At 44.9% G+C, this 21,054-nt stretch overlaps 1 long non-coding RNA gene across 2 annotated transcripts; it reads right to left on the minus strand.

The window, feature by feature from the left end:
* Positions 1 to 10,782: 10,782 nt before the first annotated feature.
* Positions 10,783 to 20,604, minus strand: LOC146350563 (uncharacterized). 2 transcript variants are annotated; one of them, XR_014789311.1, is made up of 6 exons: positions 20,197 to 20,604; positions 17,139 to 17,289; positions 16,697 to 16,844; positions 15,652 to 15,842; positions 13,995 to 14,089; positions 10,783 to 12,765 (listed from the first exon to the last, which is right to left on the minus strand). It is a non-coding gene; the product is annotated as an uncharacterized LOC146350563 (long non-coding RNA). The 2 variants fall into 2 exon arrangements; XR_014789312.1 differs by lacking the exon at positions 17,139 to 17,289 and having other exon boundaries at positions 20,197 to 20,430.
* Between the last annotated feature and the right edge of the window lie 450 nt (positions 20,605 to 21,054).

Consider the following 21,054-nt stretch of genomic DNA (forward strand, 5'->3'; position numbering starts at 1 on the left):
CTCTCTCTCTTTTTTTTTTATCTTTTTGGTTTTTTCAAGTTTCCCACATCAGAAGACTGCTACTGAAGAACTGAAATCTACTGAGAGACTTTGCTTTCTCTTTTATCTTCTGAATCAGTAGACAAGCTCAGAAAGGTGTTTTGAAGTCTTTTAGAGTGCAATCCCATGTTTGTTTAGACAGAAAAAAAGTCCTACAATTCCCAGCATGCCCCAGCCAGCATGGCTGGCTGAAGGGATGCTGGGAGTTGTAGGAGTTTTTTCTATCTAAACATGCATAGGATTGCACCCTTAAACAGCTAATTGATTTATAAGTTGTTTTCTTGAAACATATAACTTACTTGTCAAGCTCTTGATTCTTGGGAACCCATGAGGATAAATTGGGGCTGGCATCCCATGTACTAAGGTCTCTGAACCCTAGGGGAATGCTTTCCAGAATGAATCAAGCTGCTCACGAAGAAGGGATATTTAAAAACCCAATTGCCTAAAAAGCTTCATTTTGTATTTTTAGCTCATTCTTGAGTGCAGGCACTCCTTGGGGACCCTTCCAGGAGCCTGGACTGCATTCATCCTTTGATTTCCTTAAACCTTTGTGTATTTACGCTTAATAACTGACATTAGTGACATTAAAATTCTACTCACTGCAAGCAGCAAATAATCCATTCTTGCCTCCTTTTTTCTTTGATAACTGACCTTTAATATAGATCCAAGCTTAAACTCTCCAAACAGTCATTTGCACACTCTCGCAGTAACATTCATCACTATTTTCAGATAATTGCCTGGACACATCAGTCAAGAGCTGGATCCCATATGAAAGAAAAGCTGAGATCCAGAGTGAAAGATTAGGGTTTGAGCAATGCTTAAGTGAATTTAAACTAAGGACGAACATTCCCTTGATATTTAATTGAGCTCAGTATTTAGAATAGATGGATATAATTAAAGGTTTATAACTACTGGAACTTCACCAGTTTTTATTGTGAGGTTAACAATCGCACTTTCTTCCAAAGCCATCTTCTAGACTGTCTGAATCTTCATCTTTCTTTTTACTGAGGTTCAGTGCTACTGTTTTCCCTTGCTGCTCTTGTTCCTTTGGTGCTATTTTTCCCTTTGGCCCCTGCTTCTTTCTGCTTCCTGGATTAGTCACATGGGATGATCCCACGTAATCAGTGATCACACAATGCTATGTATGTGATAATGTCACTGGCAGCAATTGAGAGTGGTGGCAAGTGAGGGCAATTGAAATGATTAAGCAACCACTTTTTCAAGGCATTTTTAAAAAATAACCCAAAAAGTAAAGAGCTTTTTGACACTGCCAAAAATGCTTGTGGAGGAAAAAAGTGATCACTTTCAGCTGAGTACTAACATTTTGGAACAACAAGTAGGCAGAAAAACAGCACTCTTTTCCAATATTAATTGCATTTGGGTTTTTTCCACTTCATTCCAGCCTAAATGCTTATGGTCAACTTTAGGGTAATCCTAAAAGCTTAGGATGGGTAACTAGATAAGGGAGCAATCCTATGGCCATCTAGACAGCGGCTAGACGGCCATGAGATATCCTGTTTTCCGGGAACCAACCTCGGAGCCCGCACTCTGAGGTCGGTTCCTGGAGAACCGACCTCCCCCCACTTCCATGCTGCCAACAGCCCCGTGCTCCATGCTCGCAAGAGGAGCATGGAGCAGCTGAGAAAGGGTGTGTCTGGGGACATTCCGGGGCAGGGAGGGTGGAAATGCCTGTACGACACATTTAATGTGTCATACAGCAGCTTCCTCCCCAGCTCAGCCCTCCCGCAGCTAGACAGCAGCAATCGGCTGTCTAGCCGAAAAGGCAGGGCAGGAGAAGCACAGAGGGAACGATCCCCTCCATGCTTCTCCTGCCCTGCTTTGGATAGGCCTCCGCGTTCGGCCCTAAAAGTGGTTTGAGGACCTTTATCAAAAGGATGAATAAAGAACCTGGATTCATAAGAGCCAGTGTGGTATAGTGGAAAGAGTGCCAGTTGGACTGGGGAGTTCTGAGTTTAAATCCCTGCGTAGCCATGAAGCTCACAAGTGGCCTAACCTACCTCACAGGCATATTGTGAGGATAACATGGGGAAACACTATATATGCTGCTCTGAATCCCTTAGGAGGAAGGGTAGGATTTTTTTTTTTTAATGTAAAAGATACATTTTTTAAACTTGACACAGAGCTTCTTTGTAGTAAATCAGCAACAAACTGACCTCACTGTGTCTGGCTGCATTTCAGGAAAACGTTTTTTGTGCTCCTATTTTGGGATTTGAATGCAGCTGATTACATAGATATTTGTTACTGCCACACATTACGGCAATATGTAGAGAGGGATAAATTTTGGCCCTAGTTTATGATGTTAAAATTCTATTTACAGTAATCAATATAAACTAATGATTAAAAGAAATACCAGTAAGTGATCAATTGTTGGCATTCCAACATGCTCAATACATTACTTATGCCCAATCTGCTAATTGCAATGTGTTACTCAAGCAGCGCACTTATAATATGCAGTAATAATGTAGAGTTCTTTAAACAAACATGTTTAGCATTATGGATTCTCTGTTAAACTGGATCTTTTCTTGGGAACTGAAGTAATTTCGCAAATATATAACAAATACCAGTTTGAAATTCTTGTGTGCTCTAAACGGCAACAGCCAGGGCAAGGGCAGTTCTTTCTCTAGCAGAATGAAGGCCACAATCCACTGGGAAGTTCCCTCATGCAATCCTCACTAAAATGAATGGCAGCAGTATCACAGTTGTCACAATCCCACCTTCTGAGCTGCCCCCAAGAGCTTACCCTAAAATCCACTTTGCTTTCTAAACACAGAATAACCTTCTGAGGGCAAATTTGCATTCCCTAACTGTTAAATCTCCACCTTCCACCATGTCCTTCAAAAACAGACCCCCGTTTCATCATTTTACTTGTCTTGATTGCTGCTATCTCTTTAGTTCCTCCAGAGCTGGCTCCAGATTAATTTTTTGGGTAATTGGACAATTTGGCATAAGAGGGCTCCATAACAGTCTGGAAGTGAAAGGGCAGAAGGATAGAAAGGACAAAGCTAGAAGCACACAAACTAAGATACTTGCCCAGAGTCATTAGCACCTTCACAAGAGCCTGGAGTGTGCTGTCACTCAAATGCACAGCACAGCTCAGCCAAGTTGGAGGACCTAGTATCAAATGGGAACGAAGATGGCAGTGCTGTCTCTCTTGACAGTCTCTTCAATAAGTCAAGTTCCCAGCAACTGTTCTGCCCTACTTCTTTCTAGTGTCGTCCATGAGTTGTTCCCATGCCAGTTGTTCCCAGTTGTTCCCAGTTGTCCACCTGTGCCAGTTGTTCCCAGTTGTCCACCTGTGACACAGTGGCAAGTCCTAGGTTCAACTCCTCCCTCAACCATAAAGTTCATTGGGCGACCTTGGCCAGTCATGACTGCTCAGCCTAACATAATTCACAGGATTGTTGTGGGGATAAAACAGAAAGCAGAATAGTGAGCTCGGCCTGTTAGTGAAAGAGCAGTCCTACCTTTGTTAACTAGAAAGAGAATGCGGGCTTTTCAGCTGTTCAGAATTTGCTGGGACTCTCAGCAGCATAAGCACTGATTTGGAACCACCCTTAATTCTATCAAGCTTCCATCAGGCCAGTGGTTATCAGACTATACTCTGTGGAATCTTGGTGTTCTTTGAAACATTAACAAGGGTCCCTTAATCAGAAGACCAGTCAGTGAAGGTCAAGCTGCTCTGAAAGCGATTGTCCATCTGATCCTCCCTTCAATGTGCAGCCACAGGGGAATGTTGGGTGTGTTTTACAGCATACTCTCAGTCCATATATGATGACTCTGAGGTCCAAGCAGCCTGGGCAGCATCTTGCATGAACCAATTGTGCACTCGGAAACATGCCCCACAATCCTCTGCAACATGCAAGAGTCCCATAGTTTGTGAGTTCCTCAGCAAACAAAACGTGGTGTTCCTTGAAGACAGAAAGTTTGAAAGCCATCGCGCAAAGCTCATGACAAACAGGTAAATTGCAGATGTGTTCAGATCTTTCACTTTCAGGGGGTGGGGCAGTGCCATTGCTGCCCACAATACCTAGCATATCCCCCCCCCCCGAAAGATCTGTGCAAATTGTTCTTGCAGGTTTTCATTGTGTTTCAAGCTTTACCTGGGAATCTCCAAAGTGTGATCCCACAAATGTTTTATATGGCTTTTGAGGTAACTTCCAGTGCTTCCTGATAATATTAATAAAGAAGACACATGCTTATAAATGGTTGTGTGACTCTTTTAAAAAGACAGGGAAATAGTGCAAACGCCCAATAGGCAAGTTCTCTGCAATGCCTCATTCACCCATGCGAGTCATCACTTGATGCTGCAGCCTTCAAATGAAGAACCCGAATATGTGAAATACAACCAACGGAGGAACAGGGAGTGTTACCAGTAGGTGCTGGGATGGGGGCAAAGTAAGCCTTAACAAAAAAGGTGTTGAGCATTTGGTTGCACAGGAAAGGCTTTGCCCTTGTTGCTCACTATGATAACAAAGGAGATTTAGCAGAATGGTTGTCACAGATTAAAATGGTAGGGTAGATTTGCACTGTGGGGACCCAAAGTATACCTTTCTGCAGAATGTTGTGTGGCATTGCTATTGAACATCAGAAACACAACCAATTTACCTCTGAACCCTTCTGGGTTGGCCAATGTTCACTGGTACCTTCCTAGATCTGCTACTCTAAACTATGTACTTTTCAAGGAGATACCGAATTGGAGAAGAAAATGCCAGCTGTTTTGTGTTTTCATGTTTATATCCAATATTTCTATGATAAAATTAAACTCCAAGCAGCTGTCTAAAAGTTATTAGGCACATGAGGCTGCCATGACCCCTGTCTCCCCGCTAATGCCCAGTAAAAGAAGAGCATGACACGACATCGTTGCTTTAGCTTCATTTTTCTCCACCCTTTGCAATCAGTAGCCAATGAATTAGAGCAGGGGCAGGAAAATGCTGAAAATTATGATGTCATGTCATGCATTTGTTGTACTAGTTGTTATTGGAGAGATGCATGTGGGACTTGTGGATTCTCAAGAAGCATTAAGTCTTTTTCAGAGATGCGTACTGAACATACATGTTACGTTCAGATGACTACAGCAGGGGAAGCAGCCATTGTGGCTGCTCCCCTGCCCCATGCGTGCTGCACATGTGACCACCATTTACATTTTTCCCTGTACTCCAGCGCAGGTTGGTGTGTCATCTGAACCCAGTGCATGGCGCAGCGGGGGGGCTTCGCACCCACCCTGCAACCCCTACTCCATGGGTTGTAGAGTGGGTATGACGCACCCCTCCCCCCACTGCACCACGCGCCGGGTTCAGATGACACGCCAACCTGCGCTGCGGCGTAAGGAACGATGCAAATGGCAGTCACATGAGCAGCATGCGTGGTGGGGGGACAGCCACAATGGTTGCTTCCCCTACTGCAGTCCTCCACACCCAGTCACAGTGACCACCTTTGGCAGGGAGACATTACGACAGCATGCTCTGACCCTGACATACATCCAAGCTGCCTGTGCTGCTATAGGCAGGGAAAGCAGAAGTGGTAGTGGTCAGCCAGCAACAGAGGAGAAGCACCACCACCTGCACTACTCTGAGCTCCCTGGCTCGCTTCAGCTGGCAACACTTGTTCAGAGTAGTGCAAGTGGAGGCACTCCCCTTCCTTGGCTGGCTGAGCAAAGCACCACCGTCATCCTTCTTTCCAATGCCTCTGGTCCCTGCCCCTGACATGCACGTTGTGGGTGGGTCCCAGAGACGTGGAGGAGAGCCACCTTACCCAGCACTTCTCTTTAGAGCACTGGTCAATTTTGTAGAAGTAAAAAAAAAAAAATTAAAAAGAAAACAGCCTCGATATGCCCCTGGCGACAGTGGGCCTGGCATTTGCTGGGTCATGCCCTGTACTAACACCCAGCCTGCATCCGTGCATAGATTGCAGTGTTTGAAAAGACTGCTGCATATACAGCATGAAGGGCCCTTCTCTATGCATTTGGAAATTCTGGAAAAGCAGGGTTCCTGAACAGTCAGAGAAATCCCCTTCATGTATGTGTCAGGTTGAGCAGCTGGAATGGCATGGCTGTAGGAACAGAAGGTGAATTTAGCAGGTGGAGTAAGCGTATATAGAGAAGGGCCCTTCTTTTCAAGTCTTTTCAAACACTACAATCTATATTAAAATATATTTATACCATCTTTCCATGCACATATAGGACCATCAAAGTAGTGAAGTCATAAAACACTGAACACACATATCAAGGAAAAAACCATAACATATCAACTATCAGAAACAAAAAGCAACCATTATTAAGACAACAAATGTCAGCCAATCAAATAGAATCCTCAATATCAGATAACCAGCAGGAAACATATAAAGAGCCTAAGTCTTTAATGCACACTGGAACAATAGCATCTTGACGTGCATCTGAAGGCAAGCAAAGACCCTCCTGCAGCAGAGAATTCCAAAGCCTGGATACCACTACAAAAAAGGTTCTAGTTCATGTGCCCACCCTTCACACCTCAGACAGTGATAGGACATAGACCAGAGCCACATTTGGAACTAAGCAGACAAGGAGATTCATATGGGAGGGGGTGGTCGCTTAGATATCCTAGTCCCAAACCACTTAGGGCTTTAAGGGTCAAAACCAACATTTTGAACTGTGCTTGGAAATAGACTGGAATCCGGAGAAGATGGTAGAATATTAGGGTGGTATGATCTGAAAAAAGACCCCAATAAGTACTCTAGCTAGCTGCTCCATTAAAAGGCAGCCCCATGTAGATCACATAACAGCAGAGCATACAACCAAGACTTGTGTGATGGTGGCTGATCCGCCTTCTCTAGGAAAGACACAACTAGCACACCAGCCTAAGCTGGCAAAAGTGTTCGTGGCCAAAGCTACCAAATTATCCAAGAGCAATAATGGATCTAGGAGCAATCCCAATTGCAAATCTGATTCTTAAGAGGGAGCGCGATCCCATCCAAAACAGGCTGTACACCCAACAGACAGCACCTCTGTCTTGTCTGGTTTCAGTTTGTTAGGGCATATCCAGATCATCACTGATCTCAGACACCAGCTCATAACCTTCACAGCATCTGTGGAATCTGATGGAAATGTAGGGAGGTAGGGGATGGATATCATCAGCATATTGATGACACCACAAATCTCAACAATCTCTCCCAGTAATTTCATGCAGATGTTAAATAGCATATGAACAAGATGGATCTCTGCAGAACTCCAGACTCCAGAGGGCTCAGCAGCAGTCTCCCACTACCACTGTCTGGGACCAGTCCTCCAGAAATGATCATATTCTCTCCAAAACAGTTCCTCTGGACCTGAATGACCAGGTGGTCCAGAAAGATACTATAGTTGATAGTATCTGTCACAAGACCTGCTACACCCTGGACTGTGAGTGAAAGGGAGCAGTAGTGTAGTGGCAAATTCACAAGTGCAGGGTCCCTTCACAGCCACACCCCTCATAGCCACAGCCCCTCACAGCCACACCCCTTCTAAGATTATACAACCTTATACAATTATACAATAAAAATGACCTTTCACTCACTTACTTTATCTCTAAGCTGTAATTTCTACCAATTATGTTTGCTCAATGCAAATCAGTGCTATGCCTGTTTACTCAGAAGTCCAATTGAGTTCAGTGGGTTTACTCCCATGTAAGTGTGTGTAGAGTTGCCGTCTTCATCTTACTTCTCATCCCTGGTATGTGTAAAGTAATGATGTAGAACCATGTCTCCAGCAGTGCCAACTACATGCCTCCAGGAAGCTCACAAACAGGGCAAGATGGAGAAAGCCATCCCCTCCTGCTGATCTGGTGGCAATCAGAGGTACCCTGCCTCTGATAATCAGGGATACTATCCTGCCTCCCAATAGCACTGCTTGAACGAAGGATACTTAACAGGAAAAACAAAATCTCACCCTCTCCTCCATGATAAATATCCTTATCATACAATGAGTGCAAGCAATTTGCAAAAGAAAACAACAGCTATGCACAATTAACATAAAATTCCCTGGTACAAAGATGTGGTGATGGCCTCTCTCATTGGCAGCTTTTATTCTTGTAGGATGGTTCCATCAGTAGCTATTGGCCATGATGGCAATGTTAAATCTCCATGTGCAAAGGCAGTATACCTCTGGGCACCAGACACTGTGGTCACACCACGGGGAAAGTTGGACTTTTTTCTGTCTAAGCATGCATTGGATTGTACCGTAAATAGGACTGGAGGCTGGGTCAGAGGTTCAGGCAGAAAAATCCCCTTTCAACTGACTTGTTCACAGATTGCTAGAGCAGAAAACACTTGGATATTTCCTCCCCATTTTTTATTTATTGTTTATTATTTAATAGACCACCTTTCTGCCCAAAAATGGTGCTCAATACTGCTGATAATAAAATGCAGATTAAAAACAAAATATTAATTAAAACAGAACATGAAAACATTAAAAACAATAAAAACACTGCAAAAAATAAATTAACAGCATTTTAAAAAATAAACAGCATAAAATTCTGCATTTTAAAGGAGCTAGCAAACAATAGCATTTAAGCTGCACTTAAATACACACGTACCTGGGAGTAGTCCCATTGACTCATTGGGGCTTACTTCTGAATAAATATGTAAAGCACAGCTTAGAAGCCAAGCAAAATATGCTAGCACCTCCTCTCAGTCTACCACTTCATTCTGCCCAATAGCTCTACACTAGGGAGTTTATAAATTATTATTATTATTATTATTTGAGGTGGTGCTGTGCTATACCATGCACTCCAAACACAGACACACACTGTCCTCCTCCCAAAAGTGATCTCGCCCACTGATCTGAGAAATTCAGCCCCCATCCCACCTCGTAACTCACTTTTACCTCATCTTCTTCTCCTCCTCCTCCTTCACCTGCTGCCAAGCAGGTTCTTCCTGGCTGGCCTGCAGCCACTACCCCTAAAACTCTACAGCCTCTCTCAGAAGCTGGTTCTGGAGGACACAATCTTTACTCGGGCAGGGAAGCCATCCTTGGCATGCTGGTGTAGCCGCAACTGCCGCTGCCCAGCATGTTGCAGGACAAGCTCAGCTGAATGCAGCCAGGCGGCAGCAGCAGCAACACTGCCTCTGCCTCCCCTCCTCACACTCCCACCTCCCTCTCTGGTGGCCCCAGCCAAGGGGGAAGAATAAAAGCAGGGACAATGGCCAGCAAGTGTGGTCGCTTCCTCCCTTACTGGCTCACCACTGGGAAAGTGGAAGGGAGCCAGCTGGGACCTGCCTGCAAAAATAGTACCAGGTTGAAGACCCTATGCAACCCATCATAACTACAAGCCTGAGAGGAAGACCAGGCCAAATGGCCCCACTCCTGTTTGACTTTCCTGTCCTGGTACTTTCCGGTGCCACCAGGTGGTATTCTTTATTGTCCTCAGCTGCCTCCACCAAGCAGCCTTAAAACCCTCTGTCTCTAGTAAATATTTTTAGGTAGTGTGGGGTTTGGCTTTTAGGTGTGGAGTGGGTAATCCAACAAGAAAGGAGACCACAAGATTTAAACAACAAAATTTAAAAGTTTATTGGGAAAGTTTTGCTAATAGGAAAAAGGTTTTATCATCTCAATTGATATCAACAAAACCATATGAGAAACATGGCAAGAAAATAACCAGGGTTTAAATGCATCCAGCTAATTTCTAACTAGGCTGTATCCCCATTGTCTCTAAGTTGTTCCCAACAATATCTTACTTTCAGAGTTCTCAACCTTTCCAAGTATTCAGCTTCTCCCCAGTATGCAGCTTTTTCCTAGCAGCTCTCTGATTTTCTTTTTCTCTCTGGTTCTTCTTTCCTTTCAGCCTACTCTATTTGTTTTGTCTTCCTCTACATCCTTAAAACACTTTTTGCCCTAGATGTTTTATAAATTAAAGCTAGCTGGTTCTCTTGTAACTCTTGCCCAATCAGGAACGCTCACTTTTGTCCCAAATTTATTCCAATGAGCTTCTTGAAATCATTTCTGCAAAAGGCTCTGCATTTTGCAAGCTGAAAGCTATCTCTCTCTCAGAGAAACTGATCTTTCTCTCTCTACTTCTGCACCCAAGAGTTGAGCAAACTCCTAATCTGTAGATGAGCATCCTGTCCTCAACCTTTCTGTGTAGATTTACTGGCAACTGCCTGAACTTTTGATCTTTTGGTTTCAGAAAATACAGAAAAAATAATTAACCCTTCAATATCCAAACGATATACAAAACTGTAGGACAATTCTGTTCCTTCATAGCATCAAAAGTTGCTGAGAGGTCCAAAAAACCGACAACAACACACTTCCCAAAGAGGGTGACCTACCAAGGTGACCAAGACTTTCTCAGTCCAAAAATCAAGCCAGAAATTAGATTGAAAGGGATCCAGATAAAGAGTTATTATCCCAAAATATATGGAATTGAGCCACTACCACATGCTTGAGGGTCTTACCCAAGAATAGCATATTTGAGACTGGTTGATCAGGGCCAGTTCTTTCATGAGGCAGGGTAACACCTTTGCCTCTGATGGTGGAGGGGGAGGAGAGGTAGAGCATTGTCAGGAACTGTAGTGTTCCTACAGGAACTGTTCTCCCTTGGACAGCTTCTGGACTGTCATTTTCCAACATGACTTTTGAAGTTTTCTCTTTGTATTGTACTGGATTTTATCTCCCGAGGTTTTTGTGTGTGTTCTAATACCAGTATGACGCTGCTATCTTTTGCCTGATATTATATGCTTTTTAAACTGTGTATTGTTGGGTTCTCTCTTTTTTTTGGTGGTATTTCTGTTGTAGATGAAGGATGAATGCCATTTTATCATTCCACCAAAGATGCTGATGTCCTGTCCTGTTGCATGGACACAAAAGCATGGCTTAATGTGGGCACAATCCTCCAGTACATTCTTCTACACAAGCCCCATTGAAATGAATGGGGTGCTTTTGTGCAGCTCCCAGTCATTTCAATAGGGTTTGTAGCCAAGTTATGTTATGTGAAAATAATATTTTTCTATCTTTTTTTTTTTTTTTTGGTATACCTTAGCAATTTATTCCCTCTTTCTCCCTTCCCTCTGATTTACAAATTTAATAGACGGCAACAAGAAAAAATATCAGGGAAATATGCATGTGAAAAGAAAAGTCCCTCATCTTTGATGTCTGCTACAATAAGGCTTGGCTAATGTTAGACAAATGACTACAGCATTTAAGAGACAATAAAACAGTAGACTTCTATGTTATGATGCAGTAATTGTTTTCTATCCTGTGAGTGGCATTGCTTCCTCATTTCAGTCTTTTTTGCTTCGATGGTGATTCTCATTCTCATTTTTTGTGTATGCTGGATTAGAAATGAACATATACTAGATATTCAATTATTACACCAACCACATCAATTACTTATACTTATTAATAACTACCAGCATGGGGAGGCTCAGGGAGGCCAATGTATTGCAGGGACCTCTGGGAGGAGGTGTAACATGTCTGTGTCTGCATACGTTGCACTTCATTTTGGTGGACGCCAGGCAATCCAGTATAAGGGATGATGGGTGAGTATTGACTCATGGCAATGTTGGCAGCCATTTATTTATATAGGAGAAAGTAAAGTTCCTTGGGGATAACATTGGGTTGTAGACTGAACCTGTCCTCTGAACCTGGCCTTCCCAGTGAGAAGCATGATTTTCCCTTTATCAGCTATGCCTCAGATTGCATCTCATGTACTTTGTCCCACTGAACTAAATGGAAGCCACTGAGAACCCGGACAGTCCCTATCTGCATAGCACTACCCTTCTATTTGCATATACCTTAGCTGGGGTTCCACTTTATGCCAGTGACCTCTGTCACTGAGAATCCAGCCTATTTCTGTCTGCAAATCTCAGCACCATAGAAGCAAGCTAAACAATATACAAGAGAAGCATGAATAGTCCCCCAATGTGCTTCCAGATACAGGGCTCATAGTGCTAGCAATCAAAAAGCACTGTGCAGCTATTCCATTCTTTCTTCCTTAACTTCCTTTTTCTGGTAAGGAAAAAGACTAAAGAAGCTGTGGGAAAACACAGGAGGGTTATGAATGGAAGACATAATTGTCTGGACCACCTGTAAAATTATGTGAATGAGGCAGGGTAATTCCACAATGAACAGCTCATCTGGAAGCTCACTAATAGCAACTGCAGGAACATAACATGGTTGGGGGAGGGTCTGTTTAACCCTTTCCCACCCAGGCCTTCTCCTGCTCTATATCTCCCACCATAAGTGGCTTCTTTGTTCACAAAGGAAAAGAACACAGAGGCCTCATGTGTTTTACCCTGCAGGTGGCTAAAATGACTCAAAGGAAACAGTTAAGCAGCCCCTTCCCCAGTGCCCTTATATGCATGGTCACAGCCCCCAATGCTGCTTCTCTGTTAAAAGACAAAAAAAGCACTGGGATTCTGTTCACACCTCCTGCTCATTGCCCTCTTTGGTCCTTAATCCGCATGACTCCATCCTAGTTCAGTTTCTTGGGGTGTGTTTCCACCCTATTGGCTTCAGTTTGTTTGCAACTTTGCTGCGATGTTTCCCCAATTGCATCTTCTCCTTTTCCAGTTTCCACAGTGCTTAAAGTCTCAGCTTATGATCGCTGTAGCCTGGGCTCTGTGCCGTTTCCACTGAGCTGTAATAGAATTATTTTCTTGATGGCTGGGTGGAATCTTAGTGGAGTCTGGGCTGGGTAGGATTACCTCATCAGTGTTCCCGCCTCCTCGGCTGTGTTTCCAGGACAATGGAAGGAGAAGCTAAAGAGGAGTACCGGATTTTTAAAAAGGAATCAGCTTTGTTGTGAAGAGAAGCTCCCCCCCCCCGTCTCCCCCCTTTCTCCTTTCCCCTGAAAGTCCAGATGCACCTGCATTTCAGGAGCAAGCTCCACTGAGCACAATGGGAGTTACTTCTGAGTAGACACACATATGCTTGTGCTGGGAAAGGGGGGGGAGAACACAAAGAGAGAAACTAGCCCCCATTTTAACCCAGAGGACCTCATTGACTACAATGGGAGTTACTTCTGACAAGACAGTTATGAGTTTGCTGTGGGAAAGAGAGTGAAACCAACCAGCCCGCATTTTAATGCACAGGATCTCTATATGGAAGCTGTGAAGGAGTTACATCCTAAGGCAATAGATTGAAGCTTCGAGATCGCCCTTAATTGCATTTAAGGAATTGGGCTTAAAAGTGTGCCATTTCAATTGAGGGGGAATCTCTGTACGTTCTGATGAAGGTGTTCAAAGACAAGCCTCATTCAGCACTATGGGAGTTACTTCTGAGTAGACACTAATGGGTTTGTTGTGCGAAAGAGACCAAACCCAGCCCCCATTTTAACGCACAGGATCTCTATATGGAAGCTGTGAAGGAGTTACGCCCTAAGGCCTCGAGATCGTGCTTCATTGCATTTAAGGAATTGAGGGCTTTGATATGTGCCATGTCTATAGGAGAGAAAAAAACCTTGACCGGGTTCATGGCCATGTTCTGGTGCTTATTTTTGATGGTGTTTTAACAGTTGGTCCAAACCATGATGAAACTTCCAGAAAACAGGGAGGGAAAGGGTTGGGTCACTGAGATCAGAGCGACACACCCACAAAGGCCGGGCTGCACGCCCCATGGGCAGGACTATGATACAGAACGCGGTTGTGGAAACAGGTCAGTAATTAGCCTAAGCCTGCCTCACTACCCCTCTAAATCCTCCCTTCCCATCCAAGGTTGTGTACTGTCCAACTCCCCACCCTATCTCTCCCCAGAACTAACGCTTAACTAAGCTGACCAAACAGAAAACCCAGCCCTCCTGAGACAATACTCCCTCCCCTTCCCTCCAGGTAGAACAAAAACAGCCAATCACACACAAGCCCCAATAGAACAAACAAAAGACAATGACATGCTTGGCAAAAGGGGACATTTCTGGGTCTATAGACTCAGAACTCTTAGTCCAAATGGCCTTAATCTGGAAGACAATTCATAAGCAGTACAACAATCATACCTCTGTTTTTTCTCCTAAGGAACTTTCATCTTCAGGCATTCCAGCTGCCACTCCTGATATCCATTTAACAGTACAGCTAGTGATGAGGGCAGAAGCTGAAACATTTAGCTTAAAATAAATTTTTAATACTCTGCTGTTAGTCTTTCTATCTTTCACACACACACACACGCACACACACATGTGTGTAATTTTCTCTGAAAACCTCAGAGGATCTACATGTCCACAACCATTTTCTTCTCCCCCTCTTTGTTTTGTTTACATGGTTTCAGGTTAGAGGGTTTTCTCTCCTCCCACCCTGATCTTCACAGTGCATTTCTAAATGATAGTTTATATTGATGATAAATCACTCAGCAGTGCTCTAAGTGCTTGGATACTTACTCACATACAAAAATACATATGAATCACTTCACCCACCACTGAAAGGCAGCTATTGTGAGAGTGAAATGGAGGAGTTGCACAAAAGAGAACTACAGGCTTCCTGTCTCAGAATATTACTAACATGATTTTCAAAAAGGCCAGGTTCCAACAGTTCACATTTTGTATACATTACCAGAGAGCAGAGATTGCACTTATGAAGTGTGGCAAATGGTTTCTACCTGAGTCACAGAGAAACAAAGAGCGGGCAAAAGTAGCTTCAGAGAATATGTGAGGACACTGAAGGGGTCTAGATGCTTCATTTAGAACAGTAGTGTTCATGCCTTCGACCTTCAAGGAACTCTTTTCATATCAACTTGCCTGCCAAGGCACCCCTATGCATCGCAAAGGATTCTATAGAGTATGTTCTGGGAGCCTTCCACAACTTCGTGCCTTCCAGATGTGCTGGGCTACAACTTTCATCATCCCATGCTGGATGGGGATGACGGGAGTTGTAGTCCATCACATCTGGACAGTGCCAGGTAGGGAAAGGCTGTATTCTGCTCATACAGAGTGCTGACCAATGGCTGGGATCAGTGCAGCCAGCACACACCTCTGATGCCTATTGCAGGTGAAAATCATTAACAGCACCCAAGCTGTCTTTCAGGGAAGTTTGTCCACCATTCCTCATTTCCCTGAGAAATCCCTGAGAACCTTCTAAGGCTCCAGTGGTGCAATCCTAAACATACTCACTAGCATTGTTGCAGGGGAGTCAGGGCTCACAGCATCAAAGTGCCAGGCCTTTTTCATGGTCAGGATGATGACATCATTGCCACCCCACTCAGACTTCCCTTTTCCTTCTGAATTTAGCTGCAGTCCTCACTGTAGCTGGGGGGTAAATGGATTTCCCCAGCAACAATATATTGTTGTGAGTAGGGCTGGCCCAAGACATGTTGCTTGAGGTGAAGGACAGGGTGGCACAGACTTCCCATCCCATGCACTGCAGTTGACGGAGGTCACAGTTATTACTGCTCCCCTGCCCCATGGGTGTGGTGGGTCCTCCACCACACCCAAGCACTGCAGGCTAGTTTAGGCACATGGCAGGACAGGCCATGTGACACCATGGCAAGAGTGGCCGCTGGGCTAAGGGACCTGCAAACTGCAGCCCACCCTCTCAGAGGGGCTACTAGCTAGCCCGGATTCCCAACGTTTAAATAAAAAAGAGCAAATTTCTGGCCATTGTAGAACCTGAGATATGAGACAAAATGTCTGATCATTTTGTGAGAAATGAGCTTGCTGGCACCTTTCAATATGTTGAGCAAATGAGTGATGTCACAGCTGTGATTGGCATTTGTCCATCCGGATCATAGAACAGAATCATAGAATAGTAGGGCTGGATAAATGTAGAGTGACTATTTGTCTGCAGAAGGGACTTCCTGGTTCATTTTGAACCTTTTTTTCTGGTCTCCCCTTGTGGAACAGTGACTACTGCCCCTAGAAAACAATTGAAAAATCCAGAATTGTAATGTAGCTGCGATTGGGCAGTAGCATCTCCAGCCCAAAACACTCTCTTTCTAGCTTCGATCTTATTTCATGCAATAACTTTTTTTTTTCATTTGTAAATATTCTTTAAAACACCCTACCTATGCAAATAAAGTCTGCCATTATGCCCATATTGTGTGTGGGGTACAGGGAGGTGGCACTGGCTGGTTATGGTTAAGCCGTTCAACTTTTCTTCTGAGCTTCAAGGTGCTGGTTTTAACCTATAAAGCCCTACACAGCTTGGGACCACAGCTTGGGTGATGGTTGCTGTTAAACTGACTGGATTCTTTTGTGGGATCTGCCTGAATCTGCGCATCCCTGCGAATGTCCAGATTCTAGGCTGAGGCTCCAGGCCCTGGCCAGCACCAATGATGTCATTGGCACATGCCAGCCTTAGTGCAGATTGCTAAATGAATGTGACAAAGCAAGGTCAGAGGAATTCTGTCTGTGTCATCATTTGCATCTCAATCCCGGAAGGAAGGAAGGAAGGAAGGAAGGAAGGAAGGAAAGAAAGAAAGAAAGAAAGAAAGAAAGAAAGAAGGCTGAGCAAAGAAGGGGAAAGGTAGATTCTCATGGTGATGGAGTGGGTAGGGTGGTTTTTTTATACTGCAGTCTTCCCAAACATAAGCACTTCTATATTTTTTGTATTTCTAATGCAAAGTGGGCTGCTTCTTTTTAGGATAGTCACTTACCTACCTTATCCTCTGCCCCCACACCCCAAACCCAGCTATACATAAGCCACATTAGTGTATAAAGCCCTAAAAAACTTGGGATGGGGATATCTGAGAGAGCGCCTTCTCCCTTACCAGCCTGCCTGGTCACATGAGATGCTCCTGCGGGTTCTGCATAGCCTGCGGTCTGTTTGGAGTTCACTCAGAGTAGAGCCTTCTGTGTACTGGCTCCCTCTCTATGGAACTTGTTGCCTGTTGATGTCAGTTGTTTTGTTTTGGGCATCTGCTGAAGACATTTTTCTTTAAACAAGCCTTCTCTGAAGTTTTATTAGCACAATTTTATGTTAAAGATTTTAACTCTGTATTTTATTTTATTTTTTTCCTTTCTATTGTTCACTGCTTGGCAATGTTATTGGATGTAGAGCAGAATAGCAATCTTGTAATAAATAAATACCCATGATACAACATTTCACACTTTTAATTGCAAATGCAGTAAATATTCTATCTGGAAGAGCTATCAACTTTTCTGAAGTGTGGAATGTAGCACTGTCATGGTGAGAGCCCAGGCAGGCCTTACCCAAATTTGCCAGGGATAGTTCAGTCAGGGAATGATCTCAATTCGAATTCAGGGTAAACCATTTAACATCACAGTGATCCAAATATACGCCCCAGCCACAGATGCTGAAGAAGCAGAAGTAGATCAGTTCTATGAGGATCTGCAGCACCTACTGGATAGTACGCCAAAAAAAGATGTTATTTTAATTACAGGAGACTGGAATGCTAAGGTGGGTAGTCAAACGACACCTGGAATTATAGGCAAGCATGGTCTGGGAGAACAAAATGAAGCAGGACATAGGCTGATAGAATTTTGCCAAGACAGCTCACTGTGCATAACAAACACTCTCTTCCAACAACCTAAGAGACGACTTTATACATGGACTTCACCAGATGGTCGACACCGAAATCAGATTGACTACATCCTTTGTAGCCAAAGGTGGTGGACATCTATGCAGTCGGTAAAAACAAGACCTGGAGCTGATTGTAGTTCAGATCACGAACTTATTGCACAATTTAGAATCAGACTAAAGAGAATAGGGAAGACCCACAGATCAGTGAGATATGAGCTCACTAATATTCCTAATGAATATGCAGTGGAGGTGAAGAACAGATTTAAGGGACTAGATTTAGTAGATAGGGTCCCGGAAGAACTATGGACAGAAGTTCGCAACATCGTTCAGGAGGTGGCAACAAAAAACATCCCAAAGAAAAAGAAAACCAAGAAGGCAAGATGGCTGTCTGCTGAGACACTGAAAGCAGCCCAAGAAAGAAGGAAAGCAAAAGGCAACAGTGATAGGGGGAGATATGCGCAATTAAATGCAAAATTCCAGAGGTTAGCCAGAAGAGATAAGGAATTATTTTTAAACAAGCAATGCGTGGAAGTGGAAGAAGATAATAGAATAGGAAGGACAAGAGACCTCTTCCAGAAAATTAGAAACATCAGAGGTAAATTCCAGGCAAAAATGGGTATGATCAAAAACAAAGATGGCAAGGACCTAACAGAAGCAGAAGAGATCGAGAAAAGGTGGCAAGAATATACGGAAGATCTGTATAGGAAGGATAATAATATCGGGGATAGATTTGACAGTGTGGTCAGTGAGCTAGAGCCAGACATCCTGAAGAGTGAGGTTGAATGGGCCTTAAGAAGCATTGCTAATAACAAGGCAGCAGGAGATGATGGTATCCCAGTTGAAGAGTTTAAAATCTTGCAAGATGATGCTGTCAAGGTGATGCATGCCATACGCCAGCAAATTTGGAAAACACAAGAATGGCCACCAGATGGGAAAAAATCAACCTATATCCCCATACCAAAAAAGGGAAGCACCAAAGAATGTTCAAACTATCCAACAGTGGCACTTATTTCACATGCCAGTAAGGTAATGCTCATGATCTTGCAAGGTAGACTCCAGCAATTCATGGAACGAGAATTGCCAGATGTACAAGCTGGGTTTCAAAAAGGCAGAGGAACTAGAGAACAAATTGCCAATATCCTCTGATAATGGAGAAAGCCAGGGAGTTTCAGAAAAACATCTATTTCTGTTTTATTGACTATTCTAAAGCCTTTGACTGTGTGGATCATCACAAATTGTGGCAAGTTCTTGGTGGTATGGGGATACCAAGTCATCTTGTCTGCCTCCTGAGGAATCTGTATAACGACCAAGTAGCAACGGTAAGAACAGACCATGGAACAATGGACTGGTTTAAGATTGGGAAAGGAGTACGGCAGGGTTGTATACTCTCACCCTACCTATTCAACCTGTACGCAGAACACATCATGCGACATGCTGGGCTTGATGAAGCCAAGGCTGGAATTAAAATCGCTGGAAGAAACATTAACAATCTCAGATATGCAGATGATACCACTTTGATGGCTGAAAGCGAGGAGGAGCTGAGGGACCTCATGACGAAGGTGAAAGAAGAAAGTGCAAAAGCTGGGTTGCAGTTCAACCTCAACAAAACCAAGATTATGGCAACCAGCTTGATGGATCACTGGCAAATAGAGTGAGAAAACATGGAGGCAGTGACAGACTTTGTCTTTCTAGGTGCAAAGATTACGGCAGACGCTGACTGCTGCCAGGAAATCAGAAGACGTTTACTTCTTGGGAGGACAGCAATGACAAATCTTGATAAAATAGTGAAGAGCAGAGACATCACACTGACAACAAAGGTCCGCATAGTTAAAGCAATGGTATTCCCGTAGTAACCTATGGCTGCGAGAGCTGGACCATAAGGAAGGCTGAGCAAAGGAAGATAGATGCTTTTGAACTGTGGTGCTGGAGGAAAATTCTGAGAGTGCCTTGGACTGCAAGAAGATCAAACCAGTCCATACCCCAGAAAATAAAGCCAGACTGCTCACTTGAGGGAATGATCTTAAAGGCAAAACTGAAGTACTTTGGCCACATAATGAGAAGACAGGAAACCCTGGAGAAGATGCTGATGCTAGGGAAAGTGGAAGGCAAAAGGAAGAGGGGCCGACCAAGGGCAAGGTGGATGGATGATATTCTGGAGGTGACAGACTCGACCTTGGGGGAGCTGGGGGTGGCGGAAGCGACTGACCGAATAAACATCAACAAAGTTCAGTCAGGAAGCTGGTCGCTGAAGTGCAGGAGGTGCAGCACCATTGAACAGAGAAAGGAAGAATGCCAGGCTGCTTGTCTTTATTAGAGCTGAGCCAAACCTCCTCCAAGGCCACCCACAAGAGCCCCACTCCTGCCACCTGCCACTGCCATGTACGTTTTGAGGAGGAAAGCAAAAGGAGCTGACCCCACCACCACTGCCTAAGATGAGGGAGGACCTGATATTTCCAAGAATGTTGCTTTCCCCACTCTAAATGGCCAAAATCCCCCCCTCCATTTTTACCACCTGCTAATGGGATGGTAAATTTGGGTTGGGGGCATTTTGCCTCAGCAGGAAGCTTGACCAAAGTAGAGGTGTCATACTGCCTGCCAGTCACAGGGGCTCGTGTTATACGCTCCTATTCCTTTCTGTGCTAGCAGGCCTAATGGCGTATTAAATGAATTAATTAATAGATGGCTGAGACAGATAGATAGATAGATAGATAGAGTTCATTGAGTTACCAGAGCCACTAGCGGGGGGAGGGAAAGATCTCCTTCCTCGGGGCAAAATGCGATCGCACCAAGGCTGCGATATCCTGCAACAGAAAGGATATTTGAAGGAAGTCATCCGGACTGCGGGCGGCGGATGAGTAACGCTCGCGCACTGCGGGGCAGGCAGGGCTCGTCTGGGCAGCGTGTCATTCGGTTTCCATTCGAAAAATTCCTCCCGAGCTGCCCGTCGCCCAGAAATTGGGCGGAGCCGGCTGAGGCGAGGGAAGCGCTGCTGCGCGCGCCACCTCCGGGTGAACGGGAGCCGCGCGAGGCCTCCGCCTCGGGCGCGGCCCTTGTCCCTTCCCGGGCGGCCCCCGCGCGGCTCCTCGGTCCCTTCGGTCCGGAAGCTGCTGCGCTCCGGGCGCGCGCACCGGCGGGAGGAAGGCCCGCGAGGCGGGCTGAGGGAGACTCCCCAGTCGGCGCCTGGGGCGGGGCGGGGCGGGGCGGGGCTGCCCGGCCGCAACTGGTCTGGGCGCGGCCGACGCGCCCTCCTTGAAGGGCCCTGATCAGCTCTGCGTGGCGCGGCGCTCCTGCTTTGCGGTCCGTCGCTGTCGACCAGCGCGGTTCAGCTGGCTGCGCTCGGGATTCTTTCAGTGGAGGCGGGTGGCTCCGATTTCGCTGGGGCTGTGATTCCACTCTGGCTTTCAGTCAGAACCAGCCAGAACTCTAAAGAAGGCATCCAAGGTGCTGTACCTATGTCGGGGAGAGGGCGCAGCGCCGTGGATAGCTCCGTTAGAGTCCTGGCTGGGTTTGACTGAAACCCGGAGGGGATGCATGGCCCCACCGAAATCAGAGCCACCAGCCTCCCTGGGTTCTGTCACATGGCGG

Source organism: Heloderma suspectum, chromosome 3, assembly GCF_057233095.1.
Source record: "Heloderma suspectum isolate Gila_16-S chromosome 3, 16-S_ref, whole genome shotgun sequence".
Classification (NCBI taxonomy): Eukaryota; Metazoa; Chordata; class Lepidosauria; order Squamata; family Helodermatidae; genus Heloderma; species Heloderma suspectum.